A 17,112-nucleotide genomic window follows, 5' to 3' on the forward strand; every position below is an offset into this window, starting at 1 on the left:
CAGTTCTACTAACTCTTGTTAAAATAATAATATGAGTACTTGGAAGATATTTTCTCTCAAATACAATCTCCTTTCTGAAGAACAAGAAAAGAAGTACTAAAATTCTGAGTTATAAAATCTTTCCATATACATGTAAACATGTATGTCTGTGTGCCCATGCTTCATTTGGTTTGATAAAAATGGCATCCTCCATGATGTATAAAGTGTCCTTCCTATCCCCAGCTGCAGTCCTTCTCCTTCTTTGGTTTTTCAAGACAAGGTTTCTCTGTAGCTTTGGAGCCTGTCCTGGAACTAGCTCTTGTAGATCAGGCTGACCTCGAACTCACAGAGATCTACCTGCCTCTGCTTCCCAAGTGCTGGGATTAAAGGCATGTGCCACCAACACCATCACCCTAGCTTCTGGAGGCATCACTCTGGATGACACCAACCACTACTGAGGCTCCTTCCGTCTCCTTCTGCTTCATCGTCTGCATTTTCCTGTCTTCTCTTGACTGTCAGAAACTTGAAATTGTCATCACTTTAAACTGCTTTCTTTTTGTTTACCTTTTAATTGATTCCCTGTGAATTTCACATCATGCACCCCAATCCCACTCATTTCCCTGTCCCTCCAAATCTGTCCTTCACCCTTGCAACTTCCCTCACCATGGATGCTGCACTGTGTCACAATGTGTCAAACAGTATATCCTTTTGCACAAACAGCTTTACTTGCAAATGTTCATTGCAATGAGTCATTTGGCTGGTTCGAGACCTTGGCTTCTGCTGCACTCTCAATACTGGACCCTCACTGGACTCCTCAGACACCCTGCTGTTGCCCTCTTTCGTGGAGATCTTACAGCTTTGGTTCTGCAGGAATGACCCCTTTATGCACTCTGGCAGCTCATGGATAAGGTAGATATTGGAGTGGGCCAACTCAAAGTCCTGGATCTGAGCTGGGGTGGTAGCTGAGTTGGTCACCCCACCTGTTCCAGTGCCACCAGGGCCAGCTTTGCCCAAGTGTAGGGTGGGGTGAGCTCTCTTGACTGTGGCAGCTGGCAAGAAGCAGGGCCAGTTCTCCCAAGCTCACACCATCAGGGCCAGCTCTCCTATACTGCCCAGGAGAGGGGCAGCACTGGCTCTCCCATGTTCATGCTCTGGGGTAGCTAACCTGCACCCACACGACAAGGGGGGGGGGATCAGCTATCTTGCACCCAAGTCACTGCTTGTTCTGAGGGTCAGGGAGGGGTGGAGCCAGCTATTCTCAGTGCTCAGACATCAGTATGACTTCAGGAGGGAGTCTAGACCACAGACATCCATTTGGTCTTTGGTGGCAACTCGGGCCACAGACACCAACACAGACTCTAACTGTGGCAGCATAGGCCACTTAGACCAGTATGTTCCCTGGTGGCAGCACAGCCCCCAGACATTAACATGGATTGAGGTGACAGTCAGGCTTCTTCTATCTAACACCCACTCTGCTTTTCTTTCTCTCCATCTGTCCCCAATACACTGTATCTTTCCCCTCTCTCCATTATATATTTGTTCGTCATAGTGGCACCCAGGGGACAGGCACATTTTCTGTGCTTTTTTATTACCCATCTCAAAACTGGCAGTTTTGAACACCCTCCTTGCCTTGCCAGGGCAAACCAGGCTATCCATCAATGTGTTGGTTTTTATCCTTCATCCTGTGTCTCACATCTCTATTCTCTGTTTAACCAGGTTTCCTGACTTACAGGTTCCTACTATGGAAAAATATCCCATTTGATTGAATTCCTACTTGATACTCTATTATATTAAAGGCCCAATGTTATCAAAAACTGTATCTGTTCATTTATTTTCCTTTCTTGAGGTTTTTCTTCCATAACTCACTGTTGTTTGGGTTTTACTAGCACAATTATCCAAATCTACTTTAATCGCCTGGAACCATGTGAGTTTTGTAATCCACCTGGCCTGCAATCCCCTGGCCTGAACCACTATTGACCAGGGTTTCTGCTGTCTAATGTTCTGGCTTCTATACATGCTTCCTTGGTGGCTCTGCAATGAAAACCTTAAGTACAGTGTTTTCCCAGGTTCTCTCTTTAGGGATGACTCCAGTTTCTATTATGGTACCTCCATCCACACTTAAATTCAAACTCATAAACTCAATGTACAGGGTACAAAGATCCCTGCCATCAATACTGTTCTGCATCTGTAACAATCAGCTAGTCATTTCCTCATGCCCTCCCTAGACAAAACTGCAAACCATCAACAGGGATGCCCCCGTCTCCGCTGCCACTGCATAAATACACAGTCTCACCTCAGTCAATGTGTTGTCAGTTAAAATGTTACGTTGTACAGCTTCGACCTGGTAGATCTCTGTCCCCAGAAAAGCCACCGCATTATCTTCCTAATGCTTCATTGTAATCACGATTCCTTACTGCCAAGCATTGCTAATATTTTTGGATTTCCTGACAAAATTAATTTCACATATTTACCTTACTTGAAAATACTCAATTTTTTTTTTTTTTTTTTTTTTTTTTTTTTTAGGTTTGTGTCTTTCTTTTTTTTTTTTTTTTTTATTTTTTATTCTTTTTTAATTAAAATTTCCACCTGCTCCCCGTTTCCCATTTCCCTCCCCTCCTCCCAAATATTGCCCCCTCCCCCCACTCCCCTCCCCCTATCCCCACTCCTCTTCTCCTCCCCCCACACCATTCCCCCTCCCTCTCGATACTGAAGAGCAGTCCAAATTCTCTGCCCTGCGGGAAGACGAAGGTCTTCTATCTACGTCCAGGAAGGTGAGCTTCTAAACAGGCTAAGCTCCCACAAAGCCAGTTCATGTATTAGGATTGAAACCTAGTGCCATTGTCCTTGGCTTCTCATCAGTCTTCGTTGACCGCCATGCTCAGAGAGTCCGGAATCAACCCATGCTTATTCAGTCCCAGACCAGCTGGCCTTGGTGGGCTCCTAATAAATCAGTTCCACTGTCACAGTGGGTGGGTGCATCCCTCGTGGTCCTGATTTTTTGCTCTTGTTCTCCCTCCTTCTGCTCCTCATTTGGACCTTAAGAGCTCAGACCGTTGCTCCAAATTGAGACTCTGTCTCTACCTTGATCCATCGCCAGATGAAGGTTCTAAGGTGATATGCAAGATATTCATCAGTATAGGATAGGGTCATTTCAGGTTCCCTCTCCTTAGTTGCCCAAGGTACCAGCTGGGGACATATTCCTGGACACCTGCGAACCCCTCTAGAGTCAAGTCTCTTGCCAACCCTAAGATGGCTCCCTTAGATAGGATATATACTTCGCTGCTCCCGTATCCATCCTTCCTATATCCCAACCATCCCAATCCCCCGAGCTCCTCCCATCCTCCCCTTCTCATATTTCTCATCCCATTTCCCCTTTGCCCCATGCCACCTCACCCGCAAGTTCCCATTTTTTGCCCTGCAATCTTGTCTACTTCCCCCTCTCCATGCGGATGACTATATGATTTTCTTTGGGTTCACTTTCTTATTTAACTTCTATAGGATCGCACATTATATGCTTAATGTCTTTTACTTATGGCTAGAAACCGATTATGAGTGAGTACATCCCATGTTCCTCTTTTTGGGTCTGGGATACCTCACTCAGGATAGTGTTTTCTATTTCCATCCATTTGCACGCAAAATTCGAGAAGTCATTGTTTTTTACTGCTGAGTAGTACTCTAATATGTATATATTCCACACTTTCTTCATCCATTCCTCCATTGAAGGGCATCTAGGTTGTTTCCAGGTTTTGGCTATTACAAACAATGCTGCTATGAACATAGTTGAACAGATACTTTTGTCATTTGATGTGGCATCTCTTGGGTATATTCCCAATAGTGGTATTACTGGATCTTGGGGTAGGTTGATCCCTAATTTCCTGAGAAATCGCCACACTGATTTCCAAAGTGGTTGCACAAGTTTGCATTCCCACCAGCAATGAATGAGTGTGCCTCTTTCTCCACAACCTCTCCAGCAAAGGCTATCATTGGTGTTTTTGATTTTAGCCATTCTGACAGGTGTAAGATGGTATCTCAAAGTTGTTTTAATTTGCATTTCCCTTATCGCTAAGGAGGTTGAGCATGACCTTAGGTGTCTTTTGGCCATTTGAATTTCTTCTGTTGAGAATTCTCTGTTCAGATCAGTGCCCCATTTTTTTATTGGGTTCATTAGCATTTTAAAGTTTAGTTTCTTGAGTTCTTTATATATTTTGGTGATCAGACCTTTGTCTGTTGCAGGGTTGGTGAAGATCTTCTCCCAGTCAGTGGGTTGCCTTTTTGTCTTAGTGACAGTGTCCTTTGCTTTACAGAAGCTACTCAGTTTCAGGAGGTCCCATTTATTCAATGTTGCCCTTAATGTCTGTGCTGCTGGGGATAAACGTAGGAAGTGATCTCCTGTACCCATATGTTGTAGAGTACTTCCAACTTTTTCTTCTATCAGGTTCAGTGTGTTCAGACTAATATTGAGGTCTTTAATCCATTTGGACTTGAGTTTTGTGCATGGTGATAGATATGGATCTATTTTCATTCTTCTACACGTTGACAACCAGTTCTGCCAGCACCATTTGTTGAAGATGTTCTCTTTTTTCCATTGAATACTTTTAGCTCCTTTATCAAAAATTAGGTGTTCATAAGTTTGTGGGTTAAAATCAGGGTCTTCTACTCGGTTCCATTGATCGACTTCTCTGTTTTTATGCCAATACCAAGCTGTTTTCAATACTGAGGCTCTGTAATAGAGTTTGAGGTCAGGGATGGTAATGCCTCCAGACGATCCTTTATTATATAAGATTGTTTTGGCTATCCTGGGTTTTTTGTTTCTCCATATAAAGTTGATTATTGTCCTCTCAAGATCTGTGAAGAATTTTGATGGGATTTTAATGGGGATTGCATTGAATCTATAAATTGCCCTTGGTAGAATTGCCATTTTTACTATGTTGATCCTCCCTATCCAAGAGCAAGGGAGATCCTTCCATTTTCTGGTATCCTCCTCAATTTCTTTCTTCATTGACTTAAAGTTCTTGTCAAATAGATCCTTTACTTCCTTGGTTAGGGTTACCCCAAGATATTTTATGCTATTTGTGGCTATCGTGAAGGGTGATGCTTCTCTGATTTCCATCTCTGCTTCCTTATCCTTTGTGTATAGGAGGGCAACTGATTTTTTGGAATTGATCTTGTATCCTGCAACGCTACTAAAGGTGTTTATCAGCTGAAGGAGTTCTTTGCTGGAGTTTTTGGGGTCGCTTATGTACACTATCATATCGTCTGCAAATAATGAAAGTTTAACTTCTTCCTTTCCGATTTGAATCCCTTTGATCCCCTTATGTTGTCTTATTGCTATTGCTAGAATTTCAAGCACTATATTAAAGAGGTATGGAGAGAGTGGACAACCTTGTCGTGTTCCTGATTTTAGTGGAATAGCTTTGAGTTTCTCTCCATTTAATTTGATGTTAGCTGACGGCTTGCTATAAATAGCTTTTATTATATTTAGGAACGACCCTTGTATTCCTAATCTCTCTAAGACCTTTATCATAAAGGGATGTTGAATTTTGTCAAATGCTTTTTCCGCATCTAATGAAATGATCATATGGTTTTTTTCTTTCAGATTATTTATATGATGGATTACATTGATAGATTTTCGTATGTTGAACCAGCCCTGCATCTCTGGGATGAAGCCTACTTGATCATAATGGATAATTTTTCTAATGTGTTCTTGGATTCGGTTTGCCAGTATTTTATTGAGTATTTTTGCGTCGATGTTCATGAGTGAGATTGGCCTGTAGTTCTCTTTCTTGGTTGTGTCTTTGTGTGGTTTTGGTATCAGAGTAACTTCAGCTTCATAAAAGGAATTTGGCAATGACTTCTCTGTTTCAATATTGTGAAATACATTAAGGAGTATAGGTATTAGGTCTTCTTGGAAGTTCTGGTAGAATTCTGCATTAAAGCCGTCTGGACCTGGGCTTTTTTTGGTGGGAAGGTTTTTTATAACAACTTCTAATTCTTCGCGACTAACGGGTCTATTTAGATTGTTCACCTGGTCCTGGTTTAACTTTGGTATATGGTACTTATCTAAAAAAGTGTCCATTTCTTTTACATTTTCCAATTTTGTGGCATACAGGTTTTTGTAGTAAGATCTAATGATTCTCTGAATTTCGTCTGTGTCTGTGGTTATGTCTCCCTTTTCGTTTCTGATTTTGTTAATTTGCGTATTCTCTCTCCGCCGTTTGATTAGTTTGGATAGGGGTTTATCAATCTTATTGATTTTCTCCAAGAACCAGCTTTTTGTTTCATTGATTCTTTGGATTGTTTTCTGTGTTTCTATTTTGTTGATTTCAGCCCTCAATTTGATTATTTCCAGTCTTCTACTTCTCCTAGGTGAGTCTGCTTCTTTTCTTTCTAAAGCTTTAAGGTGGGCTATTAGGTCTCCAATGTGTGCTTTCTCCGTTTTCTTTATGTGGGCACTTAATGCTATGAACTTTCCTCTTAGCACTGCTTTCATAGTGTCCCATAGGTTTGAGTATGATGAGTCTTCGTTTTCATTGAATTCAAGAAAGACTTTAATTTCTTTCTTTATTTCTTCCTTGATCCAGGTGTGGTTCAGTAGTTGACTGTCCAATTTCCATGAGTTCATAGGCTTTCTGGGGATAGCATTGTTGTTGAATTCTAACTTTAATCCATGGTGATCTGATAAGACACAGGTGGTTACCGATATTTTTTTGTAACTGTGTAAGTTTGCTTTGTTACCGAGTATGTGGTCTATTTTCGAGAAGGTTCCATGAGCTGCAGAGAAGAAGGTATATTCTTTCTTATTTGAGTGGAATGTTCTATAGATGTCTGTTAAGTCCATTTGATTCATTACCTCCCTTAATCCTCTTATTTCTCTGTTAGGTTTCTGTCTGATTGACCTGTCCATTGGTGAGAGAGGAGTGTTGAAATCTCCTACTATTAGTGTGTGTGGTTTGATGACTGCCTTGAGTTTTAGTAACGTTTCTTTTACATAAGTGGGTGCTTTTATATTAGGGGCATAGATATTCAGGATTGAGACTTCATCCTGGTGAATTGTTCCTGTTATGAGTAAAAAATGTCCATCTCCATCTCTTTTGATTGATTTTAGTTTGAAGTCAACTTTCTTAGAAATTAGTATGGCCACACCTGCTTGTTTCTTAGGTCCGTTTGCTTGATAAACCTTTTCCCAGCCCTTTACTCTGAGTAGATGTCTGTCTTTGTGGTTGAGGTGTGTTTCTTGTAAGCAGCAGAATGTTGGATCCTGTTTTCGTATCCAATCTCTTAGCCTGTGCCTCTTTATAGGTGAGTTGAGTCCATTGATATTAAGTGATATTAATGACCAGTGGTTGTTAACTCCAGTCATTTTTCCTTTCTTTCCTTCTTTCCTTTGGTAGTAGAGTTTGTGTGTTTCCCTTCTTCAAGTTGTGCTGGTGAAGGGTCATTAGATGTCTGAGTTATTGTGGGCATTGTTGGACTCCTTGGTTTGTGATTTTCCTTCAATTACTTTCTGAAGGGCTGGATTTGTGGCTACGTATTGTTTAAATTTGTTTTTATCCTGGAAAATTTTGTTTTCTCCATTTATAGTGAACGAAAGCTTGGCTGGGTATAGAAGTCTGGGCTTGCATCCATGGTCTCGTAGTTTCTGCAGTATATCTATCCAGGACCTTCTGGCTTTCATGGTTTCCATAGAGAAATCAGGTGTAAGTCTGATAGGTTTACCTTTATAGGTAACTTGACCTTTTTCCTTTGCAGCTCTTAATATTCTTTCTTTATTCTGTATGTGAACACAAAAATACTCAATTTTTACCTCTTGCTAAAGTTATCTTCCCCACATGATAATATTACTGTCATTCTCCCAAATCATGTGGCCTCTGAACCTGCTTCCTTCCTTCTTATGAACCATTTCCTTGATCACCCAATGTCTTCCCTGTATCCAGTTCTGGATGCTGGCTCACTTCTGCTTCTCTTAAATGTTTTCCTAGTTCCCAAAGCTGGACCACATGTCTCTTTTGGGCCTATAGTATACTTTCACCAAGTAGCTATTATTGTGACCTGTGTTTTCATGGATGTGTGTCTGTTCTTGCCATCAAATACTCAGATCATTTAACTGAAGAACATTTTTATTTATCATTAAATTGCCATGTAGTAGTAGATATCTTATCTTACAAAAGTAGCAATTTGATATACATATATATGTATATATATATATATATATATATTCGGAACCTAACTACGTATGTATGTAAATATATGTATGAATCTAGCTATTTTTTTCTTTTTTTTTGATTTTTCAAGACAGGGTTTCTCCGTAGCTTTTGGTTCCTGTCCTGGAACTAGCTCTTGTAGACCAGGCTGGCCTCAAACTCACAGAGATCCGCCTGCCTCTGCCTTCCGAGTGCTGGGATTAAAGGTGTGTGCCACCACCGCCCGGCTTGTATCTAGCTATTTATCTATCTATCAATATGATTTTAGAAATGTTAAAATGTTATTGATGGAGAGATTTGTTTTCTAACCCTGAGCAACTGCAGCAAGCGATGTAGGTACTAACAACAATCTAGTCACAGGCCTATAGAAATGCGAAGTGCTGGATTAAAACCCTTTTCAGTTAAGGCAACCCAAAGTGTCCTTACATGTGAAGTTCTTTTTAAATGCCTATTGCCATAAAAGAAAATATCATATGCCTGTATAAACATGATATTCCTTTAATTTAAAAAAGCTCTCTCTCTCTCTCTCTCTCTCTCTCTCTCTCTCTCTGTGTGTGTGTGTGTGTGTGTGTGTGTGTGTGGTGTACATAAAAACACAGGATTAACAGGAAAATTTTCAAGCCCAACTTCAGAGGAAGCAACTCTCAGCTGATTAACAAAGTTCCAAAAACTGGTTCCTTTATCCCACACGGTAGATGCTCACTAGAGAGTGGCTTCAATTGCTCACAGCCATCATCTTTTAACCTTACTTTCAAAATCAAATCTATGGGGTGGGGTGACCCATCATTTCCAGCAGGTGCAAGAATGTCCCCCGGATCACTGTCATTGCATCAGCACACAAGTGGAGCCTTGGCCATCTAGGCCCCCTTTAATCCCGAGCCTGCATCTCAGAGGCAGTCCTTTCTAACAATCCCGACGTGTGGCATCTCATATCAGCCTAATTACCTGGTAGAAAATGTTCTGTGGTCTGAGTTTCTGGTTAAGTCCAAGTCGTTTTTCTTCTAGCCACACACTGCATGACAGCAAGGAAACGTTCCATTAGCAATAAGAATGACTTTCATTTTTTTCTCCCGTTTTCATCTTTTTGAGGAACTCTTCTATCAATGAAAATGCTGGCCAACCCTGATTTCCATTCCAGCTCTCTGTCACTTTGATTTATTTCTCTCAGCACCCAGTGAGTGGGAACGAAGAGCAAGCAATAAAAATGGCAGCCCACTTAGTGTTTAAAAAGAGAATTTTGTCTTTTGTGTGTAAGGAAACCGCTTCTCTGATAGGCCTAAAGAAAGTGTGCATTGTAAGCGCACCTAGATTTGAAGTCACCAAAGCTACCTGTGGCTAGAGAACATCACCAAGATACTTTGTTCTACCTTGAACGAATAACCAGTTTTCATGGGGTATATGGATATGCCGTACACATTTATAGCAAATGTTTATATTTTCACATGTACATTTTATGTGTGAGTGTGTGTATGTGTGTGTGAGAGAGATAGAAATAGAGAATATAAAACATATTGCCCAGAAAAAACATATTTCAAATTAAAATCCAAAAAATATTTCTGTATTCTATCTTATTCTTAATTATTCTCACAGACCATATTATTTGCTAAAGCTCTTTGCAAGCCAAAAAAAAAAAATTTATAATGAAAGGCAAAACAGATCCAAGTAACAGCTCTGCTTGGACCACTGCACTTTGTGGCCATAGCATTACCCTTAGTTGCTTGGTTTATCAGAGAAAGGTAATGTCACTTCACAAGGATTGTTTGGTAGAGTGAGGATTAATTTGTACCACGTGTGAAGTCTTTAACATGAATTCTAAAGCAAAAAGGCAATTAGAAAAAAGTGATTGAACCTAGTCACAGTGTTGTTTTATAATGTTTGAAATCCATAAGTAATATCCAGTATGGATGAAGCTCCATGAAAGCCAGAGTTCACCCATTTACCATATGAGCTCAGGTCCTGGTATTGACTGCCACACATCATGGCATCGGGTCCACTCTAAACAATAGTACTGTGCACTGTCTGGGTTAATGGGAGCCACATGATCACCCAGCCCAAAACATACCACTCTCTGTTCATCTCAGACTGTCCTGTGACCATTGAAGAACAGCCACCAATAAACAGGCTGGTATTTGTCAGAGGTCATGGAAAAACCCAGGAATTGGTACTGGTGTCCTATGTTTTAGTACTTCACTAGCCCATTCTGCACTTGACCTTACCATATACGCCCGACTTCTGTTACCACCCCAGATGAAGCTCCTCAAACTGGCCCCAATTAACTTCTGCCTCTCCCAACACAGTTCATTTATCACACAGAACTAAGTGATTTCTTTAAAAAGCAATTCAGAACCGTCTGGTGTTTTGGTTTTTGTTTGTTTGTTTGTTTGTTTTGTTTTGTGTTTTTTTACTGCTCTTAAAATATAGTTCAAATCCTGATGGTGGTTTACAAATGTTTCTTGAAATTAAGCTCATGTTCCTAACAGTTTCATTTGTCTACCCTCTGCCTCGTTCATTTGATGTTGTACTTTCTTGCTACTCGTACTTACCAAGTTTATTCCTGACCTTGCTTGGCCAATACATACAAGCTTGATACACAATCCCATCACCTTTACCTTGCTTATGCCACTGTATTAATTTTTTTCTGTTACGGAATACAAACTCAATAAGAAGGACACTGTTATTCAGTTCTCCAGTGTCACCAGCATTTGCAGCAAATCATGAACATCAAAATAGTTAATATTTGTTTTGTAAGTCTATAAATTATTTACATTTCAATTCCATGTCTTTCTTTAAACATCTCAAGGATGAGTTTTGTAGATCATCCAGCTATGAGTGTATTACAAACCAAGGAAACTAAAATAGCACTATGTAGTTTGTGATCTCAGGAAGTGAAATCTGCAGGAGACAGAATATGTGTTAGCCAACAAATAAGGTCACTGCCAGATGGTGATGAGTGTGGTGGAAGACACAATTGTGGCAGTTTCTAGGGTCCCTATGACAAAGACCATACCTGGGTTTTTTAAAACAATAGGAATGTGTTGTCTAAGCTCAAAAGGCCATAGAGGCTGTGCTCTCTCTTTTCAACCCCTTTCTTCTAGGTTCTGGAAGTTCCCTTATTTACAATAAATTACTTCAGTCTATAAGTGATCTTATTTTATGTGGGAGTCGTAGTTAAATTTTCTCGTGTGCTTATAGCATTCACTCAGCCCATTCATCTCAAAGTCACATCTCAGGCTGACACATTTCAATGCATTTAGTAGGACTTTAATATGTATCTTTTGCCAGCATCACTTTCAAACAGTCAAGATAAATGATTATAAATAAAAAATACCTTTTCCTGGCTTTTACTAGACTCCTGTTTTTATTATTTTGTATATATGTTATTATATCGTAACTTCCCCATGTCTTACACATCCGTGACAATAAATTTGACTGCTATGAGAAATCATGTGTTTGTAATACCTGTCCTAGGTTCTGGGCCTTCTTCATTCCTTACCATCACTTTCCATGTAGAATATATATAGAATTAATGTACAGCAAGAAGTAAGTGGGACCCCTTTATTAATTCAGGTGCTCATGATTGGCAGACGTGAACTTGGCTTTGTTGTTAGTATGGACAGTGAGCATTGATACAAAACACATGCCTCACTTCAGAAGGCCTGAGTTTATTCTGAGCCAAATATGAATGACCATGGCCATGGAATTTGGATTATAGTTACCCTGAATAACATGTTACACAATGTGGTGAAACTGGTTTCATGAACTATTGTAGGCATACAATAGAAGTTGTTAATCATGGCAGTTTTCTAGCACATTGATGGGAAGGAGCATGGGTTTCAGGGAAGCAGGGGATTGCTATCAGTTTCAGGTGTGACCAGATAACATCAGGAGCTCTTGGGTTGAGGGAAGCTAGTGTTCTGCTGAATTAACATATTCCAAGGTTTTGCCAGATAGTGAAAAGTGTGCTAAGTTAGACACAAACATGGACATAAATGACTACTCAGGGGATTAAAGTTAGTTCAAGAAATTTAGGCTCTGAATGTGAAATATTCCACCTTTCCACAATCAGGAAATCCTAACCAGCCAATCAGTATCGTAGGACCTTTGACTTTTGTGGCTTCTTTTCTCTTGGAATTTCAGCTTACAATAGACATTTCAAAATGTCATATATTCCTGCTGTAAACTAACAGCAAAGAAACTGAACATAAGGAAAATAATGCTTCATGCCACAGGAACTTACTGTAAAATTATCTGAGTGTCTGGACCAACAGGTAGAAACAGATGTGGTGAGCACTGAAAAGCTGATGTGTCAAACAAAACCATCAATAGATGTCAACACATAAAACCTGCATGCAATAAGCTTTCTCTCTCCTTCAACCTCTTTTCAATCTGAGTTAACAGACCTAAAGATGGGAGGCTATGGTGTGAATGTGAACTTTGTTGCTGTTCACAGCAGGTGTTTATTTCCCTGTCATTCAATTCATTCAGTGTGCTAGCCTGTTGACACCCCCAGTAAGAGGGAGGATGGGTCACTAGATTCTTACCTTTGATTCTAACCCCTACATAGACGGCGTCTTTGGGGTGCTCAACTACGTAAGAAACATGAAGTCAACTGAAGGTAGGGATTCATCGGTAGGTTCATGGGGTCATGGTTCATGCTGGGTGGGACTCTGATTTGACACATTTGCTTTATGTCATTCATACTCATAACTCCAATAAACCCATTGGTTAACTCAGTTAGACTTGGATGGAGTCTCCTCTTTATTCTCTTGCTGTGCCTTAACTGAACTGAACAAACCCTTGTCCACACTTCCTCAGAAGAAGTGACATGACAGTGAGCTTTCTAAGAAGCAACAGAGGTTCAGGCTTTTAAGAGAAATAAATACAAATAAAACTTTATTTTTAAGAGTTTCTATTATTTTTGTTTTTGATGATAAATTTGTAGTATCCTAGTTGGAGGCAGTTTATCAAAAAGCCTTAACATTCTCAAGTGTCTGTGAATTAATGAGAACATCTTTTGGATTCCAGCCTTGAGACTTACTTAGCTTTATAAATGCTCACCGGAGTTGTGCTGCTAGGAGGGAACGTTTAGAAACACTGGTTGGATTTGGCTGAACCACGCAGCACACTCTGGTGCATCTTCAGAGCATCTGTGCATGGGGTAGCTCAGCATCTTTGTGATCTTTCAGAGGAGCGAGTCCCTTTTTATCTCCCTTCTCTGCCATCTGCATCTGACGGCATTATCTCAGTCTTGCTTCTCTTGGCCACAAAGTTTCAGTCACTGATCCAAGTTACATGACAAAATCAGAACACATGTGAAATATGTCCAAGGGGATACGTAATACCAAAGATCAGGATTATATTATGAGGACAAGGAGAAAGGACAGCTAGTATGCTGGGACTAGCAATGCCTACTACACCTGTGTATAATAGTTATATACAGACAAAAAACCACTTAAAATAATGCTATAGTCAATACTGTGGAAAATAGTTTAAAGTTATAATATTTGTTTCAGTATTCTATACTTTGGATGATTACATTAACAATAATAACAGCAAAGTCTATCAAAATTCATATTATAGAAAAAAAACTTTTGAACAAATGGCCCTGTGATTATTTCTGGGTCAAGCAAGCTGTTGGAAGCAGGGTAATGGAATAACGGGTTTCTATAGAATATTTGACCAGTAATCAAGTAATATCAGATTCATGCCCCATCTTCCAGCTATATTTTTTCATATACGTTTCCTAAAGAAGATATGCTATTTAAAAGCATCTGGCTGTGTCTGAAGTCCTAGTAGGCTAGTCATCTAGGCTAGAGAGCTAATGAATTGCTTCCAAACTCAGTGCCCATAGTACTATCCATTTTTCTCTATCCCTAAGCACAACCTGTGTCTTGGAACTCTAATTGGATGCCATAGGTTCAGATTTCGGTGAGGGCAAAGCCAAAGTAAGCTCAGTTGAGATGTAGAAGAATGGAGACCAGTTTATTGCTTTCAGCGGGTAGGGAGAAGATAGAAGTCATTTCCAATGTAACACTCATCTAAAACAATGAGAGCACAGGGGTTTAATTAGGGATCTGTACACAGGCCTTGCTGAGCATGCTCAGTGCAATGTCATGGAGATTAAAGTGAAAGACAAATGCTTCTGGGCTTGTACCACAGCATTTTAGCTGAAAAAGAAGAATACTGTGAAGGGTCGCAAACACAAGAGCTCCTTTGAAAGTGCCTGCCTTGTTTAGTGGTTAACAGGACAGCGTATATTCTTATGACAAAAATAGAAGGGGGGGCTGAGCCCCCTTGAAGAACCAGACCTGATGACAACTACAGCTTTGGGGAAGAGGTGAAGAGGAAGAAAACAATCTCTATTTAAACAATATTTTAATATTTTAAAACAGTGATCTTCATTTTATGGTATATATCCTATCGAGTATTCTAGAATACAACATCTAATCTAATTTTGTTTTAGGAAATCAAAGGTGAAAAAATATTACTTGTTTTTGGTCAATTATTTATTTCAATTCCTCTAAATATTCCTATTTTTTGTTTTTACAATAAGCATATTTTAATTTGATAATAAAACACAGCTGTCCTATTGGCATGAAACTTTTGATACAAAAGTTTAATGAGATGATATCCTGAGAGAGCATTTGATTTTCTCTCCTGTGTTTCCCTCATCATAAATTTTTCCTGCAGTAAATAGCAATGATAGACACTACTGTAGGGATAGACTTTTTCATCTGCTATAGATAATAAAAAACAAAGAAAGTAAATGAACTTTTTTATGACTAAAGGAATAGGATCAGGAAAAGCAATAAAATTAAAGGAAATTAAACATGGCAGGAAAGTAACATCTGAATAGAAATGAACCTTTGAAGTCATTCACCTGTTCTAACATCTTTACTTTCAAAACAGAGTTATGGTTGTAACACCCCTGGTATATAGTCATTTCAGTTCTGCTTATAGCATTCAATAACACAGTATTTGCTATCCTTTATATTAATAGAGTTTATGTTAGTGAGGTCTATTTATCACCAGTAACTTCTTGGGTTGTACCCAACATACTTTTTGAAGAGCTTGGCATTTTCCTATCTCCCACAACATGTCAACTCCTTCCCAAAGCATGTCTGATTAAATGGATGCACAAAATGCATGTTTAGTCTTAACGTTCTCCTTATTTAATTTTCACAAAAGAGAAACACTTCCACCCATGTCCAGGATCAGAGAGTTTGTTGTGACACTGTGTCTCCTATTAGTGTCAGAAGCTACACATGTAAAGTTGTACCAACATGAATACAGAACTGGGAGCTGAACAAGGGCAGCAATGATAGACAGGGGGCCTCAACTCTACCCAAACAACTCCAGGCAGTCAAGTAATGTTGAGAGTTGGAGAAGTTGTCTACTTCTGGGGAGAGCACACTGATTGGTTATCCAATACCAAATGGTCAGCAAGTATAATATATAAGGCTAGTAACATTATATAGATTTGACAAGTTATATTTAGGAATATATGTATATACATAAAGGCATGCAATAACAACAAAAAAGATACCATGCGTTTGAAAGAGAACAAAGGGATTTGGAGGATGAGAGGGAAGGGAGAAATAATGTATTATATTATTATCTCAAATAAGAAATAATCAAAAATAAATAAACAAATGTTTTCAATGTTAGGTGTAATTCAAGTTTTTCCTTCAGATAGTTTTTGATGTTTTATTTAATATGCCTTATAAAGTCTTCCTAATTTACTCATCAATTTCCCTAAATCTCTACATTGATTCTTCATATTATTTTTACTTACTCTCCTTGATAATTTTACATCAGAGGCTATTCGACTTTTTCCTTTACAGCTAATATTATAAAACTATGGCATTTGATAGGCCAAAAGGACATCATGACAATTTTCTTATTATCCAGCATTTTTAAACAATTTTATTTAGATTATTTGTGTTAAGGTCTAATACTGGAGTTTTATTTACTCTAAAATTGGAGACAAAGGTAGCAAATCATAAATATTTACCCTATTCTATAATACTTGTTATAATAGCATTTTACTTTAAGATATGTCTCTAAATAGATATGCACAAGAGGATAGACTGTCCTTGAACTATATCATATAGACATTCTTAGGGTATAGTTATATACCAAGTGTATTGGACAATCATGTTTATCCAAACTTAAAAGCTGCAAGACAAAGACCACAATGCTGTCTTTTTCATCATGTAGCCATTTAAACAGGCCATAGTTCCTTCTAGAAATGGGTTTCTTGTTCCTACTGATGATTTCTTGAAGACTCTGAAAAACCATTGAATTTAAAAAGGGCAAGTATTTCTGGAAAGACGCCAAATAATAGTCATTCCCAGTCACATAGCAGAGTCCAGGATTGGTCTTGCCAATTCAACGCTCTGCACATCTTGGGTATTTGCAGTTCTTTCATATAAATGGGACAATTTTAGGAATATGCCAAGAAGGATGCTAATTTTTGCTTTTCTTATAATGTTGCATTTTGTTCTTCAAAGAGAAATACAGAATTACTTGTCCCCATTTTTTAGACATGCCCACACATACATAGACACTGTGTCTGGTTTTAATTACTATCTGAGACAAGCTACAAACTGAGCCTTTAGAGGCTAGAGTTTCCTATTTTTCTGATTTTCTGTTTGTGATGCAGACTCCAGAATTTACCTATGTCTTCCCCTCATCAATTATATCAAGTTCTTTATTACATATCACATAGATTTGGAAGAATTAGCACTCATCTACTCTAATTAAAGACTATATATTTAGCCATATTTTTCTCTCAGTGAAAAATTAAAACACCAAAATAGTCACAAAATGTAAATCATGCTTAGATAAGTCATCTGTATTTAGAAGAAACCAACAAAGAGGCAGGATACCTAAATGAATATTGAAATTAAATGAAAAATTATAAATGTAG

This window comes from Chionomys nivalis, chromosome 10, assembly GCF_950005125.1.
Source record: "Chionomys nivalis chromosome 10, mChiNiv1.1, whole genome shotgun sequence".
In the NCBI taxonomy this organism is placed as follows: Eukaryota; Metazoa; Chordata; class Mammalia; order Rodentia; family Cricetidae; genus Chionomys; species Chionomys nivalis.